General features: G+C 44.2%; 1 long non-coding RNA gene across 1 annotated transcript; it reads left to right on the forward strand.

Annotated features, from left to right (window-relative positions):
- Positions 1-10344: 10344 nt before the first annotated feature.
- LOC308697275 lies at positions 10345-11028 on the forward strand. Its single transcript, XR_014030924.1, has 2 exons — positions 10345-10463; positions 10710-11028. It is a non-coding gene; the product is annotated as an uncharacterized lncRNA (long non-coding RNA).
- The last annotated feature ends 401 nt before the right edge of the window (positions 11029-11429 follow it).

Consider the following 11429-nt stretch of genomic DNA (forward strand, 5'->3'; position numbering starts at 1 on the left):
CTGTCTCCACCCATATTGTGCTGTTGGCTTTCATCAAAATTTCAATGCTGATCCAACACACTTTAAACATTGAAATGTCAATCTCAACCAAAATGATGGTTTGGATCAAAACAAAACAAACATTGTATCAATGTCACCATGTTATCAGGGTAGGCACACTTAAGTAGAATTTTATTTAATTAAAATTATATTATCTTCAAGTATGGTTTTTTAAATATTCTTTTAAGATTTAAAGTAAACACAGGTGAACATTCAGTACAGTTAAGCACACTTCTTTTTCACAAGGGATCCCTTGTAAGCTATCCACACTCACACTCTGCCTATTGGATGATCAGAAACGTTGCCCTCTAAAATGGCCCATAATGTATTGTTTTGTATTTAGAACCTTTTTCTCATTACAGTTTAGGGTCTATCAGTTAAATTGATATAAAACTCCCAACAATGAAACATTTCCTTTCCTTTTTGCGAGAGGTAAAATCCAGCAAATGGTTTCAGCAAAGCTGCAACAAGTTTCCCATACATTTACATATTTTGCAGAAAGCAAACATTATGTTTATAGAGCTACAGTAAGAATCTCAGCACTGCATGAGTGAGCTGTAACAGCCCATTCTCCATACTGCAATTATGACTCATTTTCTAACCTCACATAACAAGGAATACAGATCGCAACAAATATAGTAGATCCATATAGTTATCTAAGTCAGTCACACCTCGACTTTCTTTTTTAAATAACGCACATTTCGCTCGAAGGGGATCTCGCCCAGGGTGTAATTCAATGTAGAACCGCCACTGCAGACAGTTATTGGTTTCTGTGCATGTTAATGAAGGAGAAGAGAAACATGCTTTCCACCAGGTTAATTAAAAAGGAAATTAAGTTACGTGCCAAAGCTGCAACCATCATGGTGTAGACAGTCTTTGATGAGGTATAAAGTGTAGAACCTACTAGTCAAGGATAAGGAATAAAGAGTTTTTTTTTTTTTTTCTTGTGGTGTCATGGTTTTGACGCTATGGGAACTCATCCAGGCGTGACAGGTGTCTGAAGCAGCTGTAAAATACGCCAATCTTGATTGGCCAACAGCAAAACTATGACGTCACATGGAGCAGCCATGCGTACAAAAGGGTGCATGCATTAGACGTATTCAGCTTTGTTTTCTTCAGGAGTCGCTTGTCTGTATCAACTAAGACAGAGAAAAATGAAAAGAGATGTTTGCCTAAGGCTCCTCCATCTTCCTTCAGCTTTGTTGATGTTGGTATGTGGCTTATGAGCATATGGTGTTCTTCTATGAAGAAGCGGCAAGAGACAGAGTGTTTATATATAACTCTGTTCTCTTCTCCAACTTGGAGATTGAAGCAGATTAATTGCTGAGGGACCCCTTCACTTTCGATTGCCCTCCTTCCGGTTTGACCGGAGGTGATGGCAGTGAAACGCTGAGGCAGCAGCTTACTGAAGTAGTGGTTGCAGTGAGATGATTTGTAGGGATATGGGCTACCTGTGGTGGAGTTTCAATGCTAAAATAGGGATAAGGTAAGTATTGGAGCATGGAGCTATGTTTTTTTTTTCCTGGCACCTGTTGTCACTGGCTTCTAGGTAATGAGGCCATTGCACAATTCACATTGGATGCACCTAGTGGTGTTGATGCTCAACTCCCGACTTGGCTGTAGAGTTGTTATGTCTAGCTAACTATGATTGTGCACAGTTCACAGCTCAGTTGTAGCAGGCATTCCCTCAGCATGGCATAGTTGGTTTTAACGTTCCCGTAGCATCAATACCATGACACAGTGTCGAGATCCATCGAAAGGGAATATATTAGAGTTACGTATGTAACCCCGGTTCCCTGAGAAGGGAATGAGACGCTGCTTCACGTTGCCATGCCTCGAACACGCCTACGCATCTCCTTCAGACAATAAGGCTGATGATGTCTAATCCAGGTGCCATTTTATACGCATGGGCATTTCATGTGACATTATATTATTGCCGTTGTTACACATGCTTTAGACACCGGTCATGCCTGGACGTGTTCCCATAGCATCAACACCATGACGCAGCATCTAGTTCCCTTCTCAGGGAACTGGTGTTTCATACGTAACCCTAAGACATTTTGGAAAACATTTGGAGACATTTAGAAAAGATGGCAGAAAAAAATAAGTAGACAGATTTGAATCATTTACTTAACATAATTTACTTTCTATAAATTGTATTAATTTACAGCTCAAGTGCTATGCATGAGTTCAAGAAAAAGATGGATAGGTTATGCATCTGATAAATTATTTGTGTACAGACAGATATGAGGAATTATGATTAAAAGTAAACTAAGCATTCATAAATATATTTATTTATTTAATTACTCCCTTTCTATATATTTAATATTTAGTTAATTTATTAATTCATTTTATTCATTTTAATTTGTTTAAAAGATTAATCCTATTTCTGTTATTGTAATGGTTCTGCTATTGGATGGCTTATGCATCTGAATATATGAATAAAGACAAAATGTATTTATGTACAGACAGGTATGAGTAATTGTGAGAAAAAGTAAACAAGGCATGTATGTATGTATGTATGTATGTATGTGTCACGGAGTGCGCGTCTTCACCCCTCTCCGGTCTCATTCGCTCCTTGTCACCTGAGTTCTAGAACTGCAATTCCCATCCTTCCCCCCTGCTATCATTAGTTCCCAGCCCTGCCTGGTTTTTCCACTCAGCATCATCATATCCACCTGTTAATCATTATCCACCCTTTATCTGGACTGCCTTGTTCTTTGTTTCTTTGTGAAGTGTTATTTTGCCACGCTGCATGTTGCTACGTGTTTCCTTGTGTTTTATGCTCAGTGCTTCCTTGTTTCGTTACCTGCTTCAATAAAGTTCTGCAGATGGATCCGACTGCCTCTACTTCATCATTACAGAACACTTCACCACCACAGGATCCAGCAGACTTCCAGAGTCTTGCTTTTGAGGTTAATTCCCAGGCATCTGTGTTAATCACACACCAACAACAGCTGGCCAAGTTAACGAATCTCACCAAAGAACTTGTGAGGTCCGTTCATACCCTCACTCTGCAGAGCGCGGCCGCTAATTCAGCTCAAGCTCCCGCTGCACCTGTGCACGTCACATCAAGCGTGAGTACGGCTTCAAGCAATCCCAAATTATCCCTACCTGAGAAGTTTAATGGCTCACCAGCTGCCTGTAAAGGATTTCTGTTGCAGTGTGAATTATTCGTCAGCCAGCAACCCCAGCTTTATCCCAATGATGCGTCCCGCGTTTCATTCATCTGCTCATTGCTCACCGGGAGGGCGTTGGAGTGGGCGACTGCTCTCTGGTCTGGTGGTCATCATACCTTTCCCTCCTTTAATGTGTTTATGTCTCAATTCAGAGAGGTATTTGAACATCCCGCTGGCGGTAAGGAACCAGGGGAACAACTCCTCACGTTAAGTCAAGGGAATTCCACCGCGGCTGATTACACGCTTTCCTTCCGCACCCTGGCAGCACAGACGGGGTGGACTGAGGCACCACTTAAACTGCTGTATCGAAGGGGGCTGCAAACGCATCTGCAAGGGGAATTGGCTTGTCGCGACGATGGGATGTCCCTCGGAGAACTTATGGAGCTCGCCATTCGTCTCGACAACCTCATCCGCTCCCGACGCACGCCTCTCACATCCAGTCTTTTCTCTCATCCTTCTTCCGGCACGGAGTACGAGCCCATGCAGGTCGGCTTCACACATCTCACCACGGAGGAACGTGAGAGAAGGATGCGGAATAAATTATGCCTGTACTGTGGCCAAGCCGGTCATCAGAGAGCTTCATGTCCCGTGAGATCCAGATCCAGTGATACTTCTGCGGTGAGTCCTTTGATTAATTCTCCCCGTTCTCTCACCATCGAAGTTTCATTGTATTTTAATGAAAATAGTTGTGAAACAAGAGCTTTAATTGACTCTGGTGCCGCTGGTAATTTTGTCGATTTGGAGTTTGCCTTGTCTAAAAATATCTTTCTCATTCCTTGTGAGTCTCATGTGGCAGTGGCTGCTCTGGATGGACGCCCCCTGGGGACAGGGGAGGTACAATACATCACACAGCCTCTGATGCTCAACTTCGGGTCTCGTCACACGGAGAGAATTCAGTTGTACACGATTAACTCGCCCCTTCATCCTGTGATTTTGGGATTGCCATGGCTGGAGAGACATAACCCTCTCATTTCCTGGGTCGACAGGAGAATCACTCAATGGTCCCCTTTCTGTCACACCCACTGCTTGCCTGCTCTCTATGGTCCTGAATCTAACCACAGTTCCCCCGAGAGAGTGAATCTGCAAGGAATTCCCGCTGTATATCATGATCTTGCCCAGGCTTTCAGCGAGAGAGAGGCTTCACTTTTACCCCCGCACCGGTCCAGTGACTGCGCTATTGAACTTCTACCTGGAGCCGTTCCCCCACACGGCCGTGTGTATCCACTTTCGCAACCAGAGACTGAGGCCATGAGATTGTATATCGAGGAACAGCTTGCTAAGGGATTTATCACCTCTTCCACATCTCCGGCGTCCGCGGGGTTTTTCTTCGTCAAGAAGAAGGACGGGAGTCTTCGGCCCTGCATCGATTTCCGTGGTCTCAATGAGGTAACTGTGAAATATCGATATCCTCTGCCTTTAGTCCCTGCAGCCCTGGAGATGCTTCGCTCAGCCCGGTACTTCACCAAATTGGATTTGAGGAACGCCTACAACCTCATTCGCATACGGAGGGGTGACGAGTGGAAGACGGCCTTTTCTACGACCACAGGCCACTATGAGTACCGGGTAATGCCCTTCGGGCTGTCCAATAGTCCTTCTGTGTTCCAGTCTTTCGTTAATGAGGTCTTCCGGGACATGCTGAATCAGAGAGTTATTGTTTATATTGATGATATCTTGATTTTTTCAGAGACCCTCGAAGCTCATGTACGGGACGTGCGTGCAGTTCTTAAACGTTTGATTGAGAATCAGCTATACGCCAAAACTCAGAAGTGTGAGTTTCATCAGACTCGGATCACCTTCCTGGGATATGTCATCAGCGCCGAGGGGGTTCTCATGGATGACAGCAAGGTCAAAGCCGTGGTCGACTGGCCTCAACCTTCTTCTGTGAAGGAATTACAGCGATTTCTGGGGTTCGCCAACTTTTATCGTAGGTTTATTTGTAACTTCAGTCTCATTGTGGCTCCCCTCACATCTCTTCTCCAGGGCGGGAGGCGCTTCCGGTGGTCTTCTGAGTGCACTGCAGCGTTTAATCAGCTGAAGGAGAGATACACTGCCGCACCCATCCTCCATCATCCAGACCCGGAGAGGGAGTTTGTCGTGGAGGTTGACGCCTCGAACACTGGAGTGGGTGCGATCCTGTCCCAACGTCACGGTAATCCCCCGAGAATGTTTCCCTGTGCCTTTTACTCCCGCAAGTTAAGCCCGGCAGAGCGCAACTATGATGTGGGTGACCGGGAGCTTCTAGCCATGAAGGCTGCCCTGGAGGAATGGAGGCACTGGTTGGAGGGGGCACGTCAACCTTTCACCGTCCTCACAGACCACCGAAATCTTGAGTACATCAGGTCCGCCAAGCGTTTGAATGCTCGTCAGGCTCGCTGGTCACTATTTTTCTCTCGCTTCAATTTCAGGATCACGTACAGACCTGGGTCCAAGAACGGGAAGGCTGATGCTCTGTCTCGTCAGTTCGAGGATTTCAACGAAATCACCAAGCCAGAACCCATCCTGCCTCCCACTCTGATCGTGGCACCTGTGCAGTGGGATATCATCTCGGAGGTCAATGAGGCTCAACAAGCTCTTCCTGTACCACCCGAGTGTCCTGTGGACTTTTTTTTGGTGCCTCTCGAGCTCCGTGAGCGGGTGCTTCAATGGGTTCACTGCACACCCAGTGCGGGACATCCAGGTATCTCTGCTACTGTACAGTTAGTCTCCAACCGCTTCTGGTGGTCCACACTCCGGGCTGATGTTATCAAATTTATCCATCAATGTTCCACCTGTAACACAGTCAAATCTTCCCACCTTAAACCTGCCGGTCTCTTACAGCCACTTCCTGTTCCTCAACGCCCGTGGTCCCACATCTCTGTGGATTTCGTAACAGATTTACCTCCGTCTCAGGGATTTACCACAGTGCTGTCGGTCGTGGATCGCTTCTCCAAGTCCTGTCGTTTCATCCCCCTTAGGGGTCTACCTACTGCCATGCAGACTGCGGAGGAACTTCTCAATCATGTATTTCGTCTGTTTGGTATCCCCGAGGACATTGTCTCCGACCGTGGTCCTCAGTTCACTTCCCGTGTGTGGAATGGACTCTGCTCCAAACTCAACATCAACGTCAGCCTCACCTCTGGATACCACCCTCAGTCTAACGGACAGGCTGAACGGGTGAACCAGGACCTCATTCGGTTTCTGCGGACATACTGTTACGAGAACCAACAGGACTGGAGTCGATTCTTGGTCTGGGCAGAGTACGCCCAAAATTCCCTGGTTAAGCCTGCCACTGGTCTAACGCCCTTCCAATGCGTCTTAGGTTTTCAACCCCCTCTCTTCCCGTGGTCAGGAGAGCCGTCAGACCTCCCTGCGGTGAATACGTGGTTGCAACGCAGCGAGGCCACTTGGAATACCGCTCATGTCCATTTGCAACGTGCCATCCGCCACTTTCGACTGCATGCTGATCGAAGGAGACGTGAGGGTCCTCGGTATAGGCCCGGACAGTGGGTGTGGCTTTCTACCCGTGATCTGCGTTTGAGGCTCCCAAGCAAGAAGTTATCCCCACGCTTCATTGGGCCCTTCAAGATTCTTCGGCAGATCACTCCGGTCTCGTTTCGTTTGGCTCTCCCAGCACATTATAGAATCTCACCTACCTTTCATATGTGTCTTTTCAGACCCGCTGCCGCTCCCAGGAGAGAGGAGGTCCAGGAGGGGGTCGGTTCCGTGCAGGCTCCCCCAATTGAGGTCGGAGGCGAGGAGGCGTACCGGGTACGAGATATCCTGGACTCCAGACGTCGCGGCGGGGTACTGCAATACTTGATTGACTGGGAGGGCTATGGCCCTGAAGAACGTTCCTGGGTCCGGTCTCAGGACGTCCTGGATCCTGCTCTTCTTACCACCTACCATCAGACTCACCCAGATCGTCCTGCTCCAAGACCCCGTGGGAGACCCCGTCGTCATTCAGGTCCTCGCTTCCGGAGCCGCTCGCAGGGTGGGGGCTCTGTCACGGAGTGCGCGTCTTCACCCCTCTCCGGTCTCATTCGCTCCTTGTCACCTGAGTTCTAGAACTGCAATTCCCATCCTTCCCCCCTGCTATCATTAGTTCCCAGCCCTGCCTGGTTTTTCCACTCAGCATCATCATATCCACCTGTTAATCATTATCCACCCTTTATCTGGACTGCCTTGTTCTTTGTTTCTTTGTGAAGTGTTATTTTGCCACGCTGCATGTTGCTACGTGTTTCCTTGTGTTTTATGCTCAGTGCTTCCTTGTTTCGTTACCTGCTTCAATAAAGTTCTGCAGATGGATCCGACTGCCTCTACTTCATCATTACAGTATGCATGTATTGCAAGTTAATATGTTGTGGCCGAAATTAAACCGAACATGTCACCCTAGTTTTTCATCAGAAGTTTCTTGCTCAGAACATTCAGAACACTCTTTACACTTTTACATAATAAACATCACTGTTCAAATAAAAGGCAAGTGGTTATAGCAAGATAAATTAAGCAATCAGACTTGCGACAACAACAGACAGACACGCAGAGATGAACACACAAACCCATGAACCGTGACAGTACCCCCTACCCTAAGAGCGCCTCCTGGCGCTTCCAGGAGAGCTTACCTGGTGATTGTAATCATCGATATGGGACTGATCCAATAGGTCTCTCACAGGAACCTAACTCCTCTCCTCCGGACCGTACCCTTCCCAGACCACCAAGTACTGAAATCCATGTCCCCTCCACCTAGAGTCTAGAATATGTTTTACCGAATATGCAAGTTCCCCATCTATGACTCGCAGCGATGGGGGATGGCGGATTAATGGTGGAATGAAAAACAGGTTTTAATTTGGAAACATGAAAGACGGGATGAATTTTCCTGTACGCTGGAGGAAGTTTGAGGCGGACTGCCACCGAACTAATAATCTTGGTGACAGTGAATGGGCCAATGAATTTAGAGGCAAGTTTATTACAGACTATTCTTGGATGAAAGCCACACGTTTTGACTGACGACGTAGATGGGAGGCTTTGACCAGTGGCGATCGGCCTTGGCCTTGGTGTGTGACCCCACCTGGTGGATAGTCTGCACCTCTGGACAAAGGCGTGGGCAGTCTTTGGATTACAGACTCGGAAAAATAGGTGGCTGGTAACCCATGCTACACTCAAACGGAGACAGGCCTGCAGACGACACTAGTAATGAGTTATGTGTGTACTCAACCCATGAAAGTTGCTGACTACAAGAGGGTGGGTTCTAAGACACCAAACACCGCAACACACATTCAAGATCTAGGTCGGCCCTCTCCGTCTGACCATTACTCTAAGGATGAAACCCAGAAGAAAGACTTACACTTGCCCCCAACAAACGACAAAATTTGGAGACAAACTGAGGCCCCGTCAGAGAACCACGTCCATCGGGAGGCCATGAATGCGAAAAATGCCGGTCCACCACAGTCAAAACCACCGTGTTACCCTGTGAGGGCGGGAGTCCCGAAATGAAATCTAGCGATATGTGGGACCAGGGTCGCGAAGTAACTGACAGCGGTTGAAGGAGTCCAGCAGGGGGTCGATTGGAAGTCTTAGAAGTGGCACAGACTGAGCAGTCCAAAATAAAATGTCATATGTCACGGGTCATCTATTGCCACCAGAACCATTGCTTAATGAGAAACGTGGTAAGACTAACCCCCGAATGACAAGCCACCTTGAAATAATGACCCCAACGGATGACATCGGACTGTAAACTCTAAGGCACAAACAAACAACCCTGTGGGCATCCGGGTGGAGGTGTTACCCCTTGTATGGTCATACAGACCTTCGACTCGATCTCCCAAGTCACCAGTGAAACCATGATTGTCTGTGGCAAGGTGAACTGTGGTTAAAAACATTGGTCGACCTCCACCACAAATTGACGAGAAGGATCAGGGACAACAATTGGAGCTGAAACAAAGCAGCTTTTCAGTTCGGAGAACGCAGCATCAGCCGTGCTGGACCACCTGAATGTCGTTTTGGTGGAGGTCAAGGCAGTCAAAGTGGCGGCTAGCTAGCTGTAATTGCAAATAAAACTCTGGTAAACATTCTGGAGTTGGACAATCTACCACAGCCAGTTTACTTGACAAAAATGATTGTACCGATTACATTGTTTTTCACAACCAGGTGGCGATAAGTGACTGTTAAACATTTTTTTGTTGCCATTGAATCATTCAGTCAAAAGCTTTGTTCAAAAATTGCTGATTCATCCAGTAATGAAACAAGTGGAGTATGTATGTGAGTCACTGAATCATTCAAACATAGCAATTGATTCAAATCAGTTAAACACATTTAAATTGCAGCAATTCATATTTTTTCAGAACCTTCAGTAAATTACATGTTATTTTGTTTAGTTGGTGTTCAGAATCGTGGGAGAATTTAATTTTATTGTGGGGGTGGTTAGGAAGGAGTGTTAAATAAAAATGCATTTAGCCATTCTTAAAGCTCTTTATTCCACATACTAGGCATTAAGTAGCCTATTGAAAGTAATACATAACACAGTGCAACAATATAAAAAAATTGGTTGACATAAAAAAAAAAATACTTTTGATACTTAAGTACTTTTAAAAGAAAGTAGCCTACTTCTTTACTTTTACTTAAAGCTGCAGTCCGTAGCTTTTTTGGGTTAAAAATGATCCAAAATAAATTTTTGAGCAAGTACATAACTAGCCAGTGTTCAAAACTATCCACTTGCCTCACATCTGTACACATAAAGAAGGTGTCTCGGCTACACTGTAAAAAATTATTCTGTGGCTTAGTAAATATTACAGAAATTTTTAACTTTATTAACTTAATAAAATCTCTGTATATCGTTTACTTGATTGTTTGAGTTAAACATACCAAAATAATTGAGTAAAAATCCAACAGTTAATTTTATCTAAAATTTACAGATATATTTAAGTTTTTTTCAATAAAATAATTTAGTATTTGACTAACCAATTATTTCTTTATAATATACTTAATATATATGTGAAATTTCTATCAAAATATTTGAGAATGTTTAATTAAACTGATCTGTTTCAAGAAACAAAAAAATTACTTAATTCAAATCAATATTATTAATATATTTAACACGCTCTTAAAATTGAGTAAGTTTACTCAATTAAAACAATGCCCCCCCTCCCCCACCCTCTGACGTGACGAAAACTCGACGGTTGGAGTGAGCGTGGCTGTTTGAACTCTCCAGTCAAGAACAACAGCTCTCTTCTCAGCGTCGCAGATTTGGTGCATTTTCACTGTGAAATTCAGGTTGGTGTATGTTTTATTTTATCTATAAAATCATTACTGTGCTTTAAATCATATTTAATGCAAAACAACATAGCCTACAGAGGCGTAATTCGACACCTAAACGAGACGAGAGCCGCGTTTGTCTTTTTGCGTGATTGAAACGCTTTGCATAAACACATGACTGACTTTCATAATGATAATGAATATAATTATTATCATTTGGATGATAAAATGTCCTCAGAACTATCACTTTTTGTTTATTGGCAGGTTATGTCAGTCGCTCGCAGTATATTTCGGCTGTGCCTCAGACAGTGACTGTGAGTGAAATGCAAGACGGCGGTATGAAGTTCAAAGTTCACCCGCAGAGCGCGAGTCTGTCTCCGGCACGAGGACCAGCGCAGATTCGGTGGATATTGGATAACAGAGTGGTTGATTACACTTGAATTTGGCTACCTGAATGTTTAAATATTTCATTTTTACTTGTTAAATAAGTTTAAATGCAGGCAATATTGTATACATGAAAAAACAGTCTAAAATGTGCTGTATTGCTGTACTCATTGAAAATAAAGGCCAATGTAATGTATAATGGTGGTTGTCTGGAGTACTATTTTTACAAAGGTTTAGAGAAAATAAAAAAGTTAATATTACTCATTAATAAAAACAGTTAATATTACTCATAAATATTGTTTTTTTAATGTTTAAATGTTAAATTATTTCTACTCAATTTTATTTGTTAATGTACCAGATGCAGTTACTCAGATTTACTTAATTTTTTTACTTGCATTTACTCAATTCATACAGTATATTTCATTGATTTCACAGCTTTAAAATTTACTCAATTTTTTTGAGTGTAAAAATGTTTCACCAATAAAATTGAGTAAATAATAGTTAAACTTTTTACAGTGTAGTAGGCTATGAGTGTGGGGATGTTGGAAGTGAATATTTATAGCCTTTTCTCGCAGCACTTGATATAATTAAACTTATCAA

This window comes from Scardinius erythrophthalmus, assembly GCF_964197995.2.
Source record: "Scardinius erythrophthalmus genome assembly, chromosome: 10".
Classification (NCBI taxonomy): Eukaryota; Metazoa; Chordata; class Actinopteri; order Cypriniformes; family Leuciscidae; genus Scardinius; species Scardinius erythrophthalmus.